The following is a 22,500-nucleotide window of genomic DNA, read 5'->3' on the forward strand; positions in this document are numbered from 1 at the left end:
CACAGTTCATTCATTCATCGTCTTCAGCTTAGTCTCTGATTTATAAGAGGTCACCACAGTAGAATGAACCACCAACTATTTCAGCATATGTTTTATGCATCAGATGCCCTTCCAGCCGCAGTCCAGTACTGGGAAACACTTAAACACTCTCACATTCACACACACTCATACACTACGGACAATTTGTTTTATTCAATTCACCTATAGCACATGTCTTTGGACTGTGAGGGAAACCGGAGCACTCTGAGGAAACCTACGCCAACATGGGGAGAGAACATGCAAACTCCACACAGAAATGCCAACTTGCCCAGTCAAGACTCGAACCAGCGACCTTCTTGCTGTGAGGCGACAGTGCTAACCACTGAGCAACCTTGCCGCCTTGTGTAAAATTGTCAAGAAAGATTACATTGTGTGTTGCTTTAAAAAAAAAAAAGCATTCGAGAATGCCTCTGGCTTTATTTAGGCAGATGTCCAGTGCTGGTCATCGGTCAGTGAGTTTCGCAGGGTGGGTGATATTTTCATGCAACAATAACAAACGCTGAATCCTCCACAGCTTCACGCCGGGTCCATGTGTTGTGTTTGGCGGAGGATCATGAGCACTCGACCCCAGCAGACCCGACACTGTGTCTGCAGACTCACGACAAGCTCTAATGTAAGTGCATCTCCAACATTCACATTCCCCAGATAATCACACTCTCATGGATATAAATAGAAGATGCAACAGCAATTAAAAACATCTTTCAACAGTGACTCAGTGTTTAGTGTTTGGATGGACGCTCTTATATCAGCCACTATTAGTCTCTCCACGCTTCGAAAATCTTAATTGTCTTGAGGGAGTTTCTGATAAACGTTGTAGCTTTACTCGACTCCTTCTGCCGAAAACATCACATTTACTGACTTCTATACACACTATTTAGGTTCAGTCTTTCCCAGTTTTAATGAAGAAGTCTGAATTATTAGCCCCCCTGTATATCTTTTCCCCAATTTCTGTTTAAAGGAGAGATTTTTTTCAACACATACTAAACATAATAGTTTTAATAGCTCATCTCTAATAACTGATTTATTTTTATCTGTCATGATGACACTAAATTATATTTTACTAGATGTTTTTCAAGTATTCGGCTTAAAGTGACATTTAAAGGCTTAACTAGGTTAATTAGGTTAACTATTGGTAAGTATAACGATGGTTTGTTCTGTAGACAATCGAAAAAATATGGCTGGTAAAAGGGGCTATTAATATTGACCTAAAATGTTTTTTAAAAAAATTAAAAACTGCTTATATTCTAGCCAAAATGAAACAAATAAGGCTTTATCCAGAAGAAAAAATATTATCAGAAATACTGTAAAATATTCCTTGCTTTGTTAAACATCATTTGGGAAATATTTTTAAAAAGGACAAAATATTCATAGGACTCATTTCGACTATAATTGCATCAATCTATTCACAAATAACTTATTTTCGTCATTTGGATCATTTCTCTGCAATATAGCATTAACTTGCCGGTCTTATGGTCACATGTTTATTTTAAGGTACAATTCTTTGGTTTTTGCCCCAATAAACTCCTAAATGTTGCTTATTGGTAGTTTTTAAGGGTCCAAGACACCCTTGAGTACTTTTTTAAAAAGATTTTTACAGATTTGTGTGTGTTGAGCATCAGTTAAGACAATGTTAGCACCTGTCAGCTTTAATTGAGGGGAAAACTGGTTAATTTTGAGCTTTTGTCAGCTAATTTCAGCTTCCAGGGTTTAAAATATTTTTTTGCCGAGATCACAATCAGTGATGTAGCGCAAATCTGCTAGTGGAGTGATGACGCGTTGGTTACTCATTATTATATATAGCGAAGTTTTCTTATCCTGTGTGAAGACCCTGCTTCTTATTATTCATGTGAGCATGTGCTTTCCAAAGGCAGGAAAACCTGCCAAGCTGTGAGGCTGTGTACACGGGTATGTGTTTGTTTCCATGATCCACATGGTTTGTTGCATGTTTTTCATGTGATGCTGTCAGGGCCGATATAGCAAAGATGTGGGTTTGCAGCAAGTATTTTTGTCAGGAGAGCATTACAAGAATTGGAAAATGGCGGACTTTGTCTTTTATCAGTTTAGTTCATTACCATTCAGACACATCGCCTATATCTGTGCTGCTGTATTTGCACATGATTAAAATCCTCTAGATTACCGGCATGGCTAATGAAGTCCTCCTCATTTATAGTGTTTATGTAAACATGATTGTCTTTATAATGATTTAACAAATTGTGGTTATGTGTGTATAAAATTATGAATAATAAATGTTGCAGGGCATTAAATTACTGTTTATTTCTTTACATTTTAACTTTGTAAACTATAAAATCATGCATCTGTCAGGGTTCTGCCACTCTGGTCTTGTAAATTCTTGTTTTGGTGGCAGAGCTCGGACACTACCCATGTCTGGTCCTGTTTCTGTCTCTGTGTGCGCGCGCGCCGTCGTGGGTGTACGCAGAGTGTGCGTGCTCCCGCTTGATGCGGCCGCGTGCGCTCTGCGTCCCTCAGACGCGTGCGCTCTTGTACTCGTGTTTGTGTTTTCGTCTGTCTGCAGCGTGGAGTTTCATTCCCAGCGTCTCAGTCTTGTTGGTTTCGGTTTTGGTCGGCGCTGGGATGAAGCATGCATGCTGCGTGTGTGAGCGCACAGTGAGTGTTTTCATTCATCGTGTGCTCGTGTCTTGCGTCTATTGTTAAAGCACGTGGCTATGTGTTTACATCGTGGTCACGTGCTTTTGTCGTGTGCTTCAGTGTTGTGCTTGTCTTGTCATGAACATGCGGTTAATGAGTTCTCTCATTGGCTGCATGTTCTTGTCCTGTTTTATGTGAGCGCATGGCTTGTGTTGTCTCTCTGTGTCATGCGCTGTCCCGTCTATTGTCTAGTCCCACCCTCCTTGTTAACTCATTATTAGTTTGTCATGTTCACCTGTGTGTCAATTTACTTTTTGCTTTATAATCCCCCTCATGTTTTCAGTCCTTTGCCAGTTTGTTGTCGACTTTTACCTGTCCTGCTGTGTCCAGCCCTGCCTTGTCGTGCCTGCCCAGTCAAGTTTGTTTGTTTGTTTGTTTTATTAGTGTTTTCCCCCTCGGGGTTGTTTATTATTGCCTTTTTTTTTATTTTATTACAAATAAATCCAACTTCACTCTGCGCTTTGGTCCTCGCTCCTTTTTCCCCTCACCGACCGTGACAGCATCTCCTAACGGTTTGTGTCTCATTTTGTAAACCAACTGACAACAGTTGTTCGCTCCATTTTTTTTTCCCACTGCTCTGCCGGCCACGCCCACTCCTCCCTCTGCCCACAGCGCTCAACGCCCTTCATGAAGCATTTTTTCTTAATTTTGAGGTAGACTTGAACTGAATGAGGAGGGTGTCATGGCCTTTGAGGCAGTGGTTGTTGTGTTTAGGTTTTGGGTAGGTATATTGGGTAGGTCATGCTAAATATGTACTTGACAAGTACTAATAAACAGCCAATATCTTAATAACAGGCAGGTAATAAGCCACTAGTTAATGGAGGGAATTGGTACTTAAACTAAAGTGTTTTTTGAATATGAACTTCTTTGAAACGTTCTTAGTTGTCTTCATAAAATGGATTTGCTCTTTTTTTTTAAGTAGTATACTGTATTATGTGCTCATATTTTCATTGCAAAGTATTTTCTGAGGACTGTCAAATTTAGGTGAAAAATCATCAAAAATGCTGGCTGTCACTGGTAGCTTAACCAAAAACAAAAAGGTTGGTGTGAGTTAATATTGGAAATTGTGGTGGAAACTACACTTCCATGATGCTTTTCAGCATTTTCCAGCAAAATTCACCAATTTAGAGATTCACAATAATCAAAAAGAAAATGCAGAATTAGTCAAATCATTTTAAACCGTCATTTTTGTTATGTTATTTTCATTGTTTTCTGGGATTGTAGTTGTTTAAGATCCTGTAACTTTCTTTTTTTTGTGTCATACTTCTTTGCCTCAATGGTTGTAACTGTGTTTCTCCTCATAGGTGGTGGGTTTGGTCAACCAAGCTTTTAATAATTTTTTTCCATTCCTATATTTTTTTTAAATACTCTTAAAAAGCTGGACAATCATTTATGTTCACTGTATACACTATAAAAAATCCAACTAATAAATTGCTAACCTAGTTTAAAATTGTAAGTTAGGTGGACATATTTTTGACCTCAGAATTGAATTTACCCATAAAAACAATTTAACTGCATGTTTGTTTAGTGAAAATAAAAAAAAATAATAAGTTGAAGAGACTTTGAATTTTGATTTCTTTATTTAAGCATTTACCACTGTAAAAAACGAGTTGTTAACTTAAATTTTAAAGCAACTGGCTGCAAAGAAATTTTAAGTTTATTAAGCTTCAGTGGTTGAAGTTGTGCCAAATTATCCCATAAAGTATACTTGACTTAAAACAGCCTTTTCAGTCAACTTTAAAACATAATTTGGCACAACTTCAACCACTTAAGCTTAATAAACTCAAAATATCTTTTCAGCAGGTTGTTTTAAAATTTTAAGTTAACTCAACTTATTTCATCACTGAAAATAAGGACGTAAAATGTTGCCTGTGTTGACCAAAAATGGTAAAATTGTAGATTACAGTTCCAGTTTGGAACTGTAATCTATAGTAAAACTATAGTTTGAGTTTCAAACTGTTCATCTACTCAATAAAAATAAGGACGTAAAATGTTGCCTGAGTTGACCAAAAACAGTAAAACTATAGATTACAGTTCGTGTTACAAACTGTTGTAACTTCCTTAATGAAATTAAGGATTAAATATGTTACTTATGATGACCAAAAATGGTAAAATTATACAGTTTACAGTTTGGGTTCCAAATTGTGTTCATTTCGTTACCGAAAATAAGGACATAAAATGTTGTTTATCATGATCAAAAATGCCAAAACATACCATGTTAATCAATGAAAATAAGGAGGAAAAATGTTGCCTTTGTCAATTAAAAATGGTAAAACTTCACAGTTTAAGTGACAAACTATGTTAATTTCGTCACTGAAAATAAGGACGTAAAACGTTACCTGTGTTAACCAAAAACGGTAAAACTTGGTACAAACTATTGATTACAGTCTGTATTCCAAACCATTGTAATTTCTTTAATGAAAATAAGGATTAAAAATGTTTGTTATATTAACTAAAATTGGTAAAACTATACAGTTTACAGTTTGGGTTCCAAAATGTGGTAATTTCGGTAATGAAAGTAAGGACGTAAAATGTTGCTTATCATGACAAATGGTTAAACCATACAGTTTAGGTTCCAAACTGTGTTTATAAATGAAAAAGGAAGAAAATGTTGCCTATATTGACCAAAAATAGTATAACTATAGTTTACAGTTTGGGTAATTTCCTCAATGAAAATAAGGATTAAAATATTACTTATGTTGACCAAAAATGGTAAAACTTTCCAGTTTAGGTTCCAAACGTGGTTAATAAATGAAAATAAGGATGAAAAATGTTGCCTATGTTGACCGAAAATGGTAAAACATAGGCAACATTTTCCTCCTTATTGTCACTGATGAAATCACCACAGTTTGTAATCAAACTACAGTTTTAACATTTTTTGTCCTTATTTTCATTTATTAACACAATTTGGGTTCCAAACTGTATGTTTTGCCAATTTTGGTCAACATAAGCAACATTTTACGTCCTTATTTTCAGTGACGAAATAAACACAGTTTGAAACCCAACCTATAGTTTTACCATTTTTGGTCAACATTAGAGGCTTAAAGCAAAACAAAATACCGAAACTAAGATCAGTGCACCTTTTCTGACGAGCTCTGCTTCATTGTGTTCATGCTTTCAACATCTGGCCTCATCGCAGACTCATCACAGCGTCAGTTTTGGTTTCTTGGAAAGAGAAAATCATTGAGTAATGGAGATCTGGATGGAGCTGGACTCTGAAGAGAGGTGGAAACAGGTTGGATCTGGATTAACCGAAAAATCCAGCCTGTCTGCTGTCCACAAACCTACAGCTGAGCATCACAGGAAATACTTCAGTGTTCTAGACGTATAATAAATAAAGCCTCGTGGGTTTGTTTGGAAATGTGATTCAGAAGTGAGTCCAAAGATCGACTTGTCCTTCCAAGTTTCCAGCTGCTGCATAACAGAAGAGTGTGGAGATTAGTATTATAAAGCAGCCTGATTAAAGACTTCAGCCAAGAAGAAATGTTACATTTTATAGCTCCACTTCTAAATCACACTCATGTGATTGCACATGTGGTGCATAGTGTTTTTTTATAACAACATGTGCATTGCAGTTGTTCTTCAAAGATTTGCAGGAATGAGCCCGACGTCTGCAGGTGTTTATCAGTAAATTATAGACTGTGAAATACTGAGGAACTCCTTCATGCTGGATTAATGTGCGTGGCTTCACCTGCTCTCCGTTCAACAGAAGAGTGAAAGAAGTCGCCAAGAAATACCAGCATTTTTGTCCAGACTTACTAAGAGCTCTGAATGTTGTCAAAAATTTTATGGTCTCTGTGCGCAATAGATGAGCAAAAGGTATGACTTCTGAACTGCTCTGTAAATAAACCACCGTATTTATTTTAATGCTCTTAGTTGACTTTGAACCACATTTCCAATTTTTATTGTCAATCTTAGCCAATCTTATTCATTGGTTTTGGGTCAACTTCAAATTTCCACAACCAGCGCAGATCTTCTGAAATCCAGAGAGGCTAGATTGACCTCCCCAGATCCAAAGTCACTGTAAATTACATTATCGTCACTTCGCAGGCTTCCTTTGATTTGCTTTTTAGTCAACTGTGAGTTTTTGATGCTATTTTCACTTTGCACTTTTCTATTCGTTTCCCTATGTGGCCCTGATGTGACAAGCGGGCAGAGTCAAAGGAACTCTGAGGTTTACGGCAGGCCCGGACCTGCCTCTATTTAAACAACGTCATCACCTTAAGACACAGTATCCCCGAGGTGGTCTTACAGCCCTGTAGGGGGGGAATTCCACTATCATTTGCTTCTCAACATCCATAAAACTTTGAAAGAAGACAAATAAAATTAAACTGTCAATTAGTCATACCTGAACTTCTCTCATGTGCTTCTGCTCATCCATGCTTCTGCTTCTTTCAAAGTTGTGTGCCGGTTGATGATGTCACTTAAATGGAAGCAGGTCTGGGCTTGCCAGGAACCATAGACATATACACTAGATGTCGCCTGGCCTATTGTTGTCTATTGGACGGAATGCATCAAAAGCGCCGCCATCTTGCTACAGGGTAGCGCTCCTTTGAAATGAATGCGGGACCAAGGTACAGTGGAGGACTGTGGCCATCCAAAGCCAGAGATATACACATATACACATATATCTGTGATCGGGAGTTTTCCTGGATGTTAGTATGTAATTTTTTTTTTCTAATTACGAAAATTATAATTTTACATCACTTTTCTACATTGATGGATCAGTGACCGCACGGGCATTCCTGACAAAAAGCTTGTGTTTGTGTGTACAGAAATGTACTATTCACCCTCCCTGTTAAATTTAATCTAATCCGTGTCCTGAAACACACCTCCTCTCCTGCTTTCACTTCTCATACTGACGGAGGGAGCGATTCGTTTGTGAATGAATCTCTGTTATGAACGACTCTTTCACTAACGTTAGCCGACAAAAATACAAGTTTCTGGCAGCGCAGCATCTCGTTGTCATATTTATTTTGCATTTTTTGCTGATTTTATGCAACAAAACTAGCATAAGCCGAGTGTTTAGTGTGAGTTGGAGCTGCTTTGCCGTATGGTGAATGCAGTAAGAGACTGTTATTATCAATAACGTTACCCGATTAGCACAAAAGTTCAGAACATACAAAAACAGAAAAAAACTAATTATTACCTATGAAATGTTCTGCCTTTGTGCTTTGTTTTCTTTGTTTGCTCGTTACTACACCCGTAGACAGCGCTAAAGTCCCGCATCTTCACGTAATAACACTGTCTTGACTAGTGCGGTTGAATGACATTTGTCCTGGGAGCACTGTACCAATGTGGCGGCACTATTGACGCATGCTCAGGGTCCCTATGTGATATCTAGTGTATATATCTATGGCCAGGAACGCCTGAGTTCTCTTGACTCTGCCCCTTTGTCAAATCAGGGCTGTTACAATTAAATAAGTTGTCTAGGGAGAGTAAAGTAACATTTACAATATTAGATTATTACTGAGTAGATGGATGGAAAATACACCAGAACACAAACTTTACAATCAATTCGTTTATTCCTCTGATGAGAAGAAGAAAGATGAAGCCAACAAAAGAGGCTTATGTGTGCGCTTTATACAATGCATAAAAATAAAATAAACAGAAATACAATCAAACAAACGTTTCAGGGGAAAAGTAACAAGAGTGGCGCCAAAGCAAAGAAGTAAACAAAACCAAAAGCCACCTAAACTAGAACACAAGATCCCCCTCTAAACTTACTAATAAAAATCAAAATGTGAAAAAGAAGCCGAAATCTTTAGTGTCTGCGACGTCAATAACACAAACTACCTTAAATTATAAACAAAAATACAAAATGGGGCGCTCACCCACTTACTGTACCTAGTGTTTCTGAACAGTAAAGGTACCTACGGGCAAAATGTATGTTGCGCGACTTAGTAACCTATTCCCTTTTCCCCAAATAGGAATGATAAACTCTTTAACCATATTGACTTAATTTACATCGGTGTATAGTTATTTAGAAACACAAAACAAAGCATACAGTATAATCAGAAGCGAGCGAACGCAAACCAACACACACACACATTGCACTCTGGAAAACAAGGCGTGCCGGTCAAATTTAAAGTCCGCGGAATAAAGTTCAATTGGTCCACGAGGAAACGCCCTAATGAGGAGTGACAGGCTCGGGATCCAATCAGCAGGTACACCTGGGAGAAAGAAAATAGCGGAACAAAAGGTGATAGGGTGAGACAAAGAGCGAATGACAGAGAAGGTGAGGGGGAAGTGCGAAGAAAAACAAGCAAAAACAGAGAGGGAGAAAGCACAAAAATACAAACTCCCACAGACCATAACGAGGGCCACAGAGTTAAACACGCAGAAAAGTGAAGTGCTAAGTGAAAACAGCATCGCAAACTTACAGTTGACTAAAAAGCAAATCCGAGTTAGCACAGCAATTGACTGGTTGGGTTTTGTAAAGGCAATGCTATAAAGATATTTAGCAAATATATATAGTTTTTTTTTTTATTTGCAAATAATTCATTTTTTTATTTTTTGCTCTGCTTAATTTTTTTGTATCTTTGCCTTTTTTTTAGCAAAATTTATTTTTATTTTTTAAAAATCAATTTTTGCTTTGCGATTTTTGTAGATTTGCATTTTTTCATTTATTTTTGCTCAATACTTTATTTCTTGTTTGCAAAACATTCTCTTATTTTGCAAGTATGTATGGCCCTAGACTGACTCCATACACAACAGCTGTTAGACATTTTACAGCAAATTCTCTTAATTAAATTCCCTGAGCAGAAAAACAATCTTAAAACAATTACACAATTCCTCATGATAACGAGAGCACCATATCCCTTTTACATAATCTTCCATTTACATGAAAAATATTTGTGTGAGTGGACATAATATTTATAAATAGGCATGAAAGTTAAGGTTATATGAATTGAAAAGAAAAGTGTATACAACATAAGTTTTCTTGTTTTGACACATTAAATATGTGCTTATAAATATTTGCTTTTTTTCCAATTCCATTGGACCAATCGGGCCATTACAAAAAATATTTAGTGTTTAGTCCTGTATAAGTCTAAAATCTCATTCATAATGGTCTTAAAAAGACCTAAGTTTGACTTGATGAAACTCGAAAACCTGTATAAATAACCAAAAATGACAAATGTGTACCTCATAGTGCCTTAAAGGTAAAAAAGTAAACCTTAAAGGTTCAAAAGTGTACCTTAAAAGTACTAATGTACAGTTGTGAAGTACAAAATTGTACTTTTTGTAAAGATACAGTGGCAGATTTTGTACCTGCAGTGTGTCCCTTAAGTGTGGTACTGTACATTTTTAGGTTTCTAACATGCCTGCAAAGAGGCTTATGGCACTTTTTAGTGTAAATCCTGCCAAAAACGTCAGTCTCAAAAACCCTCTGCATTAAACTTTGTATTGGAGTCGTCATCCATTTTTCCTCATTGGACTCTGAATCCATGACCAGGGGTTTGGATGTGGTTCTGGAGACGATGGTCTCACTCTTTCTTGACCTCTCTCTCCACTACATGCACATGTTGAATAGTTGAATAAATAACATTTAATTTAGTGGGAAAAGCGCAAAATACTCTTGTTTCTATGAGAGTTTGTCGTTGCTTTTCATTTTTACGGGTCATGTTTCATCTTTTGGCTGTTATTTATGTGCTTTATGACACTTTTATTGAATTGGCCTTACTGTGCATTTGAGGTGTTTCACAAGGATTTGTATACCTTTGGAATCAAATCCATGGCCTTGGCGTCGTGAGCACCAGGCTCTGCCAGAGGCCATTTTCATTTCTTTTTTTTATAAACAACCACTGCTTTTTTACACAGTGAATGTGTCTCTTCCTCCATCTGCTGAAACAGTCAGATCTGGAATGAAGATCACCAACGCTACAAAGCACTTCATGTTAAACAGCGGCCACTTCTCTAGTGCTTATATCTGTTTTTGTCAACTCAATCTTAAAATAGAGTCCGAGAAGTGATTGTTTATGTGTTTGTATTTCTCTTTGATTATATGTTTGTTTTGGTTATTTGTATCTCCAGATTTGTTATCTTTAAGCATTAGATCACATAAACAGCTCGCTGGACAGGCTCCCTTTATACACCCTTCCGGGAAGCACTAAATTTACTTGGCAAAAGAGTAAGGATGGCTCTACATGTTAAAGATATAGATGAGAGACTATTATATTTGGTCATTAAACCACTGTTTAAGGAATACATTTATTGGTGGTCTAAGACTATACTGCAGATAATGCAGTCTGTGTTCATATTTACATTAATATTTATGGCATACATTAAGGACATCTAATATCACATTTATAGTCAAAATTAGTAGCTTAGTTTTTTTTTTTCTTTTCTTTTTAAATATTTCCTAAATGATGTTTAACAGAGTAAGGAATTTTTCACAGTATTATCTATAACATTTTTACTTCTGGAGAAAGTCTTATTTGCTTTATTTTGGCTGAAAGCAGAATTTTTAAAAACCATTTTAAGGTCAATATTATTAACTCCCTTAAGCAAGATTTTACAGAACAAACCATCATTATACAATAACTTGCCTAATTTCTCTAACTTGCCTGGTTAACCTAGTTAAGCCTTTAAATGTCACTTTAAGCGGAATACTAGTATTTTGAAAACTATCAAGTCAAATATTATTTACTGTCAACACAAAAGTTTTTAGAAATGAGTTATTAAAACTAATATGTTTAGAAATATGTTGACATTTTTTTTTATTTGATTTGATTTATTTATTTTCGAACAAACTATCACACATAAAACATCGTTAACAAAAGAAATACATTTCAACATGGTCGAAAATGGAGCGGGATGAAGCACAAGCTTATTATTCTCCCACCCTATTACCACATACATCATTCATTTATTACTTAAACTAATTTGTTCTTTTACTTATCTCTTCTTTTTACATGAAACATATTTGATCCTTTTGGCATCTTTGATAAATAATATGTTTGATTCCATTTGTACCTTTTCATTTTGTAACATATAGACCCAAAGAAAAAATAAAAATAAAATACATAGTACTGCAAATAGAGGAAAATAAAAACAACAACATAGTACTGCAAATAGAGGAAAATAAAAACAACAACAACAACAACATAGTACTGCAAATAGAGGAAAATAAAACAACAACAACAACAACAACATAGTACTGCAAATAGAGGAAAATAAAAACAACAACAACAACAACATAGTACTGCAAATAGAGGAAAATAAAAACAACAACAACAACAACATAGTACTGCAAATAGAGGAAAATAAAACAACAACAACAACAACAACATAGTACTGCAAATAGAGGAAAATAAAAACAACAACAACAACAACATAGTACTGCAAATAGAGGAAAATAAAAACAACAACAACAACAACAACAACAACATAGTACTGCAAATAGAGGAAAATAAAAACAACAACAACAACAACAACATAGTACTGCAAATAGAGGAAAATAAAAACAACAACAACAACAACAACATAGTACTGCAAATAGAGGAAAATAAAAACAACAACAACAACAACAACAACATAGTACTGCAAATAGAGGAAAATAAAAACAACAACAACAACAACATAGTACTGCAAATAGAGGAAAATAAAAACAACAACAACAACAACAACAACAACATAGTACTGCAAATAGAGGAAAATAAAAACAACAACAACAACAACAACAACAACATAGTACTGCAAATAGAGGAAAATAAAAACAACAACAACAACAACATAGTACTGCAAATAGAGGAAAATAAAAACAACAACAACAACAACAACAACAACAACATAGTACTGCAAATAGAGGAAAATAAAAACAACAACAACAACAACAACATAGTACTGCAAATAGAGGAAAATAAAAACAACAACAACAACAACAACATAGTACTGCAAATAGAGGAAAATAAAAACAACAACAACAACAACAACATAGTACTGCAAATAGAGGGAAATAAAAACAACAACAACAACAACATTATAGTACTGCAAATAGAGGAAAAGAAAAAAAAAACAACAACAACAACATTATAGTACTGCAAATAGCCTTTAATTCAATTTTCATCATACCTTTCTCTTTTTATCCCTTTTCCGTCACCTTCATCATTATATTCCTTTATTAATATATATTTATACAGTTTTTTAAATTGATTAATATCCTGACGTTGAAATGTGTTTTCTTCTTGTTTCCTACACACCTCAATTAAAAGCTCTGTTGATAGTTACAAAGCACAATATCAATATCCTTTTTTATTAACAAAAAAAAATAATGTAATTGCTTTATAATGAAAAAGTTACATTTTAGCATGATTAACTGAAGCGGGGGTTCTCTGCATTTTTGGTGGATGTAGGATTGGGGTAAAATCATCTGCTTTGAGTTCTCCTGTCTGTCTGCTGGACTCCTGCAGTGGAGATTAACCTGGAATTCAACGAATTCAGCTTTGTAGAGCGAATACAGAACCACCTATATGCCATCATGAAGGGTTCATATTATAGCTAAAGGTTATAGCTACTATAGACTATAGGTTTATTTATAGCTTACAGAGGTCAAGGTTTGACATCCTTTTACTCGCTCAGTCCTGGTTCATACATTGTAAAAAGCAACAAGTTGGCTTTATTTTATAGAAGTGAGCAAACCTGTTGTAACTTGGAACTTTTAGGTTGATTTAATTTTTATAATTATGTACATGGGGCGACATGGTGGCTCTGTGGTTAGCACTGTCGCCTCACGGTAAGAAGGTTGCTGGTTCAAGCCTCAGCTGGGTTAGTTGGCATTTCTGTGTGGAGTTTGCATGTTCTTCCTGTGTTGACGTGGATTTCCTCCAGGTGCTCCGGTTTCCACAACAGTCCAAAGACCTGCGGTATTGGTGAATGGAATAAACTAAATAGGCTCTAGCATATGTGTGTGAATATAAGAGTGTATGGGTGTTTCCCAGTATCGGTTTGTGGCTGGAAGGGCATCCGCTGCATACAACATATGCGGTTCATTATGTTGTCTAATCCAATTCAATTCATTATGCTAAGCTAAGCTAAAAGTGACCCTGACAAAACAGATGAACAGATTTTTAAAAAATGGTTCAAGTCCACTATTTAACTCTGCTTTTTTTTTTTTTTTTTTTTTAAATGGTGGAGTATTCCTTTAAAGTAATCTAAACCCTTTTTACAGTGTATTCTTTATCTTTGTAGATGCAAAAGGCGATATTTTGGGTAAAACACTCTCAGATTTTTGTTGTACTTTTTGAATATGAATGATTTCAGAGCTTCGTTGAAGAGAAGGATAATAAATTTAGCTAGATTAAAGTTTAGTTTTAGTTTATTGATCATATATAAAGCTGCTTTTTTTTACTGGGGCTTTATGGAAAACATCTTTTTATAACATCCTAAATGGGTTGTCGACTCAAAAATTGTCATCAAAAATTCTGTCATCATTTACTTGTTTCAATCCTTTTTATGTTTCTTCTGTTTAGCGCAAAAGAAGATACTTTGAAAAATGTTAGAAATCTTTAACCATTTACTTCCATAGTAGGAAAAACAAATGCTATATAAGTCAGTGGTTACAGGTTATCAGCATTCTTCAAAATAACTTATTTTTATATTTAGGCCATGCATGTGCTGTGTAATATCACTCTGCCTGGTGCAACCATGGTACAGCAGCGTCGTTTATTGACTATTACAGCAGTTCCTAGCAATATTGGTCTAGAAAATAGCAATTTTTCATGTTCCGTCGGTTTTATTGTACAATGCAACTGCAGATACCTCAAGTTTTTTCATTTTAATTTAATTTTTTTTTTTTTTGGAAGGAAATGCTAATGGTCTAATCTGATTTAATTCATTATGCTAAGCTAAGGCTTTATGGAAAGCATCTTCTTAAAGTTCTAAAGGGATAGTTTATCCCCCCAAAAAATAATATTCTGTCACCATTTACTCGTTTCAAACCATTATGAGATTCTTTTTTTACTTTTGAACACAAAAGAAGATATTTTGAAAAATGTTAGAGACCGATAACTATTGACTTGCATTTAGTTGGAAAAACAAATACCATGGAAGTCAATGGGATAGTTGACCCAAAAAAAAAAGAATAGTCTTTCATCATTTACTCGTTTGAAATCTTTGTGTTTCCTTCTTCTATTGAACACAAAAGAAGATATTTTGAAGAATGTTAGAAGCCTGTAACCATTGACTTCCATATTGTTGGAAAAACAATTGCTATGGAAATCAATGGTCAAAGGGATGGTTCACCCAAAAAATAAATATTCAGTCATCATTTACTCGTTTTAAACCTTTATGAGTTTCTTTCTTCTGTTGAACACAAAAGAAGATAATTTAAAGAATGTTGGAGACCTGTAACCATTGACTTCTATAGCATTTATTTTTCCTACTATGGAAGTCGATGGCCAATGGGATAGTTGACCCAAAAAATAAATAGTCTGTCATCATTTACTCATTTCAAACCTTTGAGTTTCCTTCTACTATTGAACACAAAAGAAGATATTTTGAAGAATGTTTGAAACCTGTAACCATTGACGTTTATTGTAGGAAAAACAAATGCTGTAGAAGTCAGTGGTTACAGGTTATCAGCATTCTTCAAAATAACTTATTTTGTGTTCAGTAGGAACAGGTTTGTGACAAGTGAAGAACGAATAAATGGCATTTTTGTGTGAACTATTCCTTTAATTTTTGATACACTGACAAAAAATGTTAATTTGAACATGGCACAGTTTTCAAGTTTTGGTGATTTTTGTATCCAACATTTTTTGGCTTCACATGTTTCCTTCTTTATTTTGTCTTCTGCATTATTGACTTTTGTAAATGTGTTTCCTTTTGAGGACCAACCGCAGTTTGACTAAAGATACTATCTGGCATCCTGAATCATTGTCAGAGAATGCATTTTAACCTAAAAACAGATTTCCGATGAAGCAGTTATGGAATGTGCGTAAATATTATCACAGGTGCCATTAAGATGAAATGACTCTGTCTGAATTTAAGCACACACAGGATGAGTTTGTGTGTTTGTAGTGTTAATTGTCTTTCGTTTTACTGTTTATTCCATGCAGTTATCATTTAACTGCATGAATTTAGGTATTTCATGTACACTTTTCAGAGAAAGCAAATATTAATAGGATGCATTCTGCAGAAATCTGTACTTATTTCCAAAGTGTTGTGATAAAGTTGAACGTAAACATAAATCTGTGTTAACAGACTTGTTGATTTAACATGGTGGCGTAGTGGGTAGCGCTGTCGCCTCACAGCAAGAAGGTCACTGGTTCAAGCCCCAGCTGGGTCAGTTGGGATTTCTGTATGGTGTTTGGATGTTCTCTCCGTCTTCGCGTCTCTGGTTTCCCCCACAGTCCAAAGACTTGCGCTATAGGTGAATTGGGTAAGCTAAAATTGTCTGTACATATGTGTGAATGAGTGTGTATGGATGTTTCGCAGTGATGGCTGGCTGGGTAAAACATATGCTGGATAAGTTGGCGGTTCATTACGCTGTGGTGACTCCAGATCAATAAAGGGACCAAGCTAAAAAGAAAATGAATGAATTATGTTTACTTGTATATTTGTTTCATATTTTATGATTTATAATATGTAAATTTTTTTATGTAGATTATTTTTCAAATAACTAGCATTATTAGCACTATTGAAATAAATATTCATATTAAAAGTATTTTTTTATTATATTAAAAGTAAAAATGGATGGAATATGGGATTTTTCATATATATATTCTTTTATTATGTTATCCTTTCATTCATATTTAAGAAATAAAACTAAACAAACAAATAAAAAACTAAATCAAATATAATACATTAAATGTTTAGATCATAAAGATTCAAATTATTTAAAAAGTATTTTTATTATTTTTTATATTTTAAATATTAGTGAAAAAATAGAGAGTAAATACAGTTGAAGTCATAATTATTGGCCCCCCTGAATTATTAGCCCCGTTTGTTTTTTCCCCAATTTCTGTTTAACAAAGTTTTTCAACACATTTCTAAACGTAATAGTTTTAATAACTCATTTCTCATATCTATTTGACTAGATATTTTTCAAGACACTTCTATACAGATTAAAGTGACATTTAAAGGCTTAACTAGGTTAATTAGGTTAACTAGGCGGGTTAGGGTAATTAGGCAGGTTATAGTACAACAATGGTCTAAATAAATATTAGCTTCAAGGGGCTAATAATTATGACCTTAAAATGGTGTTTAAAAAATTAAAAACTGCTTTTTTCTATCCGAAATTAAACAAATAAGACTTTTTACAGAAGAAAAAATATTATTAGATATACTTTGAAAATTTCCTTGCTCTGTTAAACATCATTTGGTAAATATTTGAAAAAGAGCAAAAAATTCAAAAGGGGGCTAATAATTCTGACTTCAACTGTATATAATAAATATTTGTGTATATGTTTTACTTATTTTATTAATTAATTATAATATGTGTAGTTAATAATATTTAATATTTTGTCATTTCAAAAGAAAACATACTTTAACATGAAGTAGACGCTGACAACAGGGACTGCAGATCCAAATGCAGAGTTTATTAGCAGGATGGTCAGGCAAGCAACAGTCAACACCAGAGCAAACAGACATATACGGGCAATCCAGAGTCATAGTCAACTAAACAAGCAGATGGTCAAATGCAGGCAGCACACAGGAATAAACAAACAAAACAAGGCGAGGGTTAAAACCGGCAAGACAATGCAAGGAAAAACACGTTGTAATGTTTATTATACAGTTTAACAAGACTCAGCAATGATGTGTATGTGCGCTTAGTTTGAATAGTCCTGTAATCAGTCCATGAGCAGCTTCAGCTGTGTGTTTGCAATCAGTCAGGATCAGCAACCGGTGTGAGTGTGTGTTGCATGACTGGAACTGTAGTCTATTGTAGTTATCAGGTTGGATCACTGGTGACCGTGACACATACGCTTGTCTAGCATGCCAGCATATCTTTTAAGGCTAAAATTAGATAAACTTAATAGCTAAAACACAATAAATAAATTAAACAATATTAATAATTATTTAAATAGATACATTCAGTAACACAATAAATACATTTGAATCACTTAATTCATTATTATCATAAATAATTATAATATATGGCATTTAAAATATATACTGAATGCTTATTTATTTATATTTTGTATCAAATGGATATCTTAGGGGCGACACGGTGGCAGGAAGGTTGCTGGTTTGAGTCCAGGCTGAGTAAGTTGGCAATTCTGTTCGGAGTTGCATGTTCTCACCGTCCCGGTTTCCTCCGGTTGTTCCCGTTTTCTCCACAAGTCCAAAGAGATGCGTTATTGGTAAATTGAATAAACTAAATTGGCCGTAGTGTATGTGTGTGAATAAGTGTGTATGGATGTTTCCCAGTACTGGGTTGCAGCTGGATGGGCATCCACTGTGTAAAACATATGCTGGATAAGTACGCAGTCTATTCCTCTGGAAAATGAAAATGAATTAATGGATGTTATAATAAAAAAATTAAAGAATCTGCTGTCAGTTTCAATGTAAGACTCAAGGGTCAGTATTGGTGCCCTTTCTGTTTTCCCCAAAGGGTATTTAGAGACAGAACAAAGCACAAGGGTCAGTGCCTTAAAAAAACAGCTGCTGATTCAATGTAATGTCATCAATTCACATGAAATGCTTTCATTTGGGTCCCCGAACAGGCTGAACTCTGACAGCGTTAGATCCCGTTTCCCATCAAAGTATGTAAAAAGCGGGCTGTTTGTTAATTATGTTTCCGCTGTGCATCACTCTGAATACTTGTGTCACTAAAAAAAGGCCAGTCTGGAGATCTAAAAAAAAGAAAAAAGTACTGTTTCTTTATCAGATGCTTTTATTTCTGCAGCACAACCTGGAATTTTAAAATAAGATCAATATTTTCCTACACTAATGTGAGATGGCAAACATTCCCCGGTCGCTGTTTAAATATAAAACATGTTCAAATAGCATCTCAGCTGGCTTGTAACTCCCTAGCGCTGCATTTGAAGAAGGTTTATGTAAAATGCTTTCATATATGCTTTAAAACAGGGGTGCTCAACCCTGTTCCTGGGGATCTACCTTCCTGCAGATTTCAGTTGCTGCCCATTTCAAACACACCTGCCTGTAATGTAATGTAATGTAATGTAATGTGTATTCATATAGCGCATTTATTGTGTATGGCCGTACACCCAAAGTGCTTTACAATCATGAGGGAAGTCTCTCCACACCCCCACCAGTGTGCAGCATCCACTTGGATGATGCGACGGCAGCCACATGACAACGGCGCCAGTGCGCTCACCACACACCAGCTATTGGTGGAGTGGAGAGACAGTGATAGAGCCAATTCGGTGGAAGGGGATGATTGGGAGGCCATGATCGTAAGGGCCGATTGAGGGACTTTGGCCAGGACACCGGGGTTACACCCCTGCTCTTTCACGAGAAGTGTCATGGGATTTTTAATGACTACAGAGAGTCAGGACCTCGGTTTAACGTCTCATCCAAAAGACGGCGCCCACTGACAGTATAGTGTCCCCTTAACTTTTACTGGGGCATTAGGACTCACACAGACCGCAGGTTGAGCGCCCCCTGCTGGCCTCACTAACACCACTTTCAACAGCAACCTAGTGTTCCCTAGTGGTCTCCCATCCAGGTACTAACCAGGCTCAGCCCTGCTTAGCTTCAGTGAGTAACCGGTCTTGGGCTGCAGGGTGACATGGCTGTGGCTAATTATCAAGTGCTGTTCAGGTCCTAATTAATTGGTTCAAGTGTGTTTGATCAGGGTGAAAGCTGTGTTTTGCAGGAAGGCAGATCTCCAGGAACAGGATTGAGCAGCCCTGCTTTAAAATATCCTTAAACTATCAGTTTTTGCAATACATATATTTTTTATTTGTTTATTTGTGCTTTAGAATTTACATTATTGGATCTTAATCTTTCCTCCAATTACATTTCATGTTGAAATTTTTGAAAACGTGACTTTTATTGACATTTTTAATACACTGTAAAAAAGCTGGGTTTCACATAATTGCTTTCTGTTGTCCCAACACAAATCTATTAAATTAGTGTTGAAATAATTAACCAATTCCATGCCTGTTGTTGTGTCAGGAAAGGTTTTTCTTCAATGTCAAACATATTAGTAATTTATTGGATACAAATGGGTGACGCGATGGCGCAGGAGGTAGTACTGCCGCCTTACAGCAAGAAGGTTGCTGGTTTGAGCCTCAGCTTGGTCAGTTTCCTCCGGATGCTCCGGTTTCCCCCACTGTCCAAAGACATGCGGAACAGGTGAATTAGGTAGGCTAAATTGTCCGTAGTTTATGAGTGTGAATGAGTGTGTATGGATGATGAGCTGGAAGTGCATACGCTGCGTATAACATATGCTGGATAAGTTGGCGGTTCATTCCCCTGTGGCGACCCCAGGTTAATAAAGTGACTAAGCCGACAAGAGAATGAATGAATGGATACAAATGAATAGTTCAATTCACAGAATTCTGGTATCCTCAATCCAATGCAAAAGTTACATTCAGGAGGTGCTCACAAATTTCATTTCCTGATTCAATCTTTTTACGTAGCTGATATTAACAGGTGGAGTATAGTGGAATTGTCAATCATTCTCCAATCCTCCATTGGTCACACCCATACATACATCCTCTTTTTCTACAAATTCTCTGCACAATGTTAAAAGCACAAGACTTTCTCCGCTCGGTTAGACATTTTCAACTGCACACATTCTGTGTTCAGTTTTAGCACATTTTTGCTGACAGGAAGTTTAGCTGCAGAGCTCAAGTTTATTTTAGACAAATAGGCCTGTGCATCTCGATCAGCTCCATCAACTTCTGCAAAAATGCATGCAAAGCATATCACACTCAACCGAAGTTCAGTTAATATATCACCTTCAAATCAATACAAATACAATTAGTTAATGAAAAGGAAAAGAAATTCATTTGTAACTCCTTTTTCGCAACATTAGCTTAATTGTTTTTGAATTTAAGTGGATTGAACATAAAACTTCACAAAAAACTAAGAATTGTGTTGTTTCAACTCATTTGTGTGTAGTTTAACGTGATACATTTTGTGTTAATTAAAACATTACTGTGGTAGTAAACTGCCAGCGTGCACTTAATGTGAGATGGAACAATGTGGGTCTGAACTTAAAGTGACCTTCAGAATGGAAGCGTATGTGTGTTCCCTGTAAATATGCAAGGGACCACACAATTCATTCCTGTTTTCCCAACACAAATCGATTAAGTTAACTTAACAAATTTAAGTGGAACATAAAACATTTAAGTTGTCCCTCAAAAAATCTCAAGAATTGTTTTGTTTCAGCTCATTTTAAATAAGTGGGTTGGACAAACCGCAAAAATTATTTGGGGAATGTACAATGACATGGGGTGTGTGAATGTTTCCCAGAGATGTGTTGTGGCTGGAAGGGCATCCGCTGCGTAAAAACGTGCTGGTTAAGTTGGCGGTTCATTCCACTGTGTCGACCACGGATTAAAAAAGGGACTAAGCCAAAAAGAAAATGAATGAATGACATGGGTATGACACAGGTAGTACAAGGAGGTGCACTGTAAAATCCATTGTTGTTGTTTATAAAGATGGTAACACTTTATTTTGATGGTTGTTATGCACCGTCTAGGGATTGTGCACAACATGAAAGACAAGACGAAGAAAATGAAATCAAAGACTTATTGGGGTTTGAATTTGAGAGCTGACAAGGCAAAAATAACAAACAAAAAATCCTTTATTTTAAATCTCTAACTTACCTGATCAAAAAATAAAGGAAAAGAAAATACAATGCACTACTCTACCTAACACAAAAACAGAGGTTTTACAAATAAAATGGCGTCAAATTCCTTACTATCCGAATATACATGATACACTATTTACAAACTATTTACAAAACAGGCAACCGTATTTAGGGGACAATACGAAAATCAATGTCCGCAGGCAAAAAGGTCAAACAAGCCAGTGGAACAAAGTATCATAAACAAAGCAAACGTAACATAAACAGTACTCACACATTTCCAGTCCCACCAAACGAACAGTACTCACAAATCTCTAGACACAACTTTTACATTCAAAAACTCTGCACTATGCAACTGTTTCAACAAACACAAAGCAAGTGACCAAAACAAGATGGCTGCCAAGGAAGTTGAGTCTGGCTTTTTAAACACTGTAGGCCAATCAGGAACAAGCAATCAGCTGGAAGCAGCCAACCAGATGTGTTCTAGGCAGGACAGAGAAACAGATGAGACAAGACAACAAAAAGTTTGTAACATTGGTCTTTTTGAGTATTAGTAGATTGTATGCTTAATATCTGTTCATACTGCTCTTTCAACAGACATTTAACTGACTATAAGAAACTCTGCAAGTATTTCAACTCACACCAACCCTAACCCCAACCTAACAGTCTACTTACAGTCTAATGCAGATTGTTTAATTGGACAAACGAACCATCAAAATAAAGTTCGCCCGAAGAACCAAGAAGGTCACTGGGTCGCTGGTTCGATCCTCGGCTCAGTTGGCGTTTCTGTGTGGAGTTTGCATGTTCTCCCTGCGTTCGCGTGGGTTTCCTCCGGATACATGAGTGTGTGTGTGTATGTGTGTATTTTTCCCAGAGATGGGTTGCGGCTGGAAGGGCATCTGCTGCGTAAAAACTTGCTGAATAAGTTGGTGGTTCATTCCGCTGTGGCAACCCCAGATTAATAAAGGGACTAAGCTGACAAGAAAATGAATTGGTGAATGAATGAATGATTGATATATATATATATATATATATATATATATATATATATATATATATATATATAT

The 22,500-nt window shown here is 35.8% G+C and overlaps 1 protein-coding gene across 7 annotated transcripts in view; it reads left to right on the forward strand.

Annotated features, from left to right (window-relative positions):
- LOC147845540 (uncharacterized) overlaps positions 1-22,500 on the forward strand; it is an 86,423-nt gene that overhangs the window by 58,011 nt on the left and 5,912 nt on the right. For 3 of the 7 annotated variants that reach the window (XM_087244080.1, XM_087244077.1, XM_087244074.1), the window contains exon 7: positions 554-652. The gene's annotated coding sequence lies outside the window, so the exon portion shown is untranslated. Of the gene's footprint in view, positions 1-553; positions 691-5,845; positions 6,531-21,868; positions 21,958-22,500 lie in introns of those variants that run through there. The other 4 variants (XM_087244079.1, XM_087244076.1, XM_087244078.1 and 1 more) reach the window with 4 other exon arrangements.

The sequence above is a fragment of the Danio rerio genome, chromosome 3 (assembly GCF_052040795.2).
Source record: "Danio rerio strain M-AB ecotype USA chromosome 3, GRCz13ab, whole genome shotgun sequence".
Classification (NCBI taxonomy): domain Eukaryota; kingdom Metazoa; phylum Chordata; class Actinopteri; order Cypriniformes; family Danionidae; genus Danio; species Danio rerio.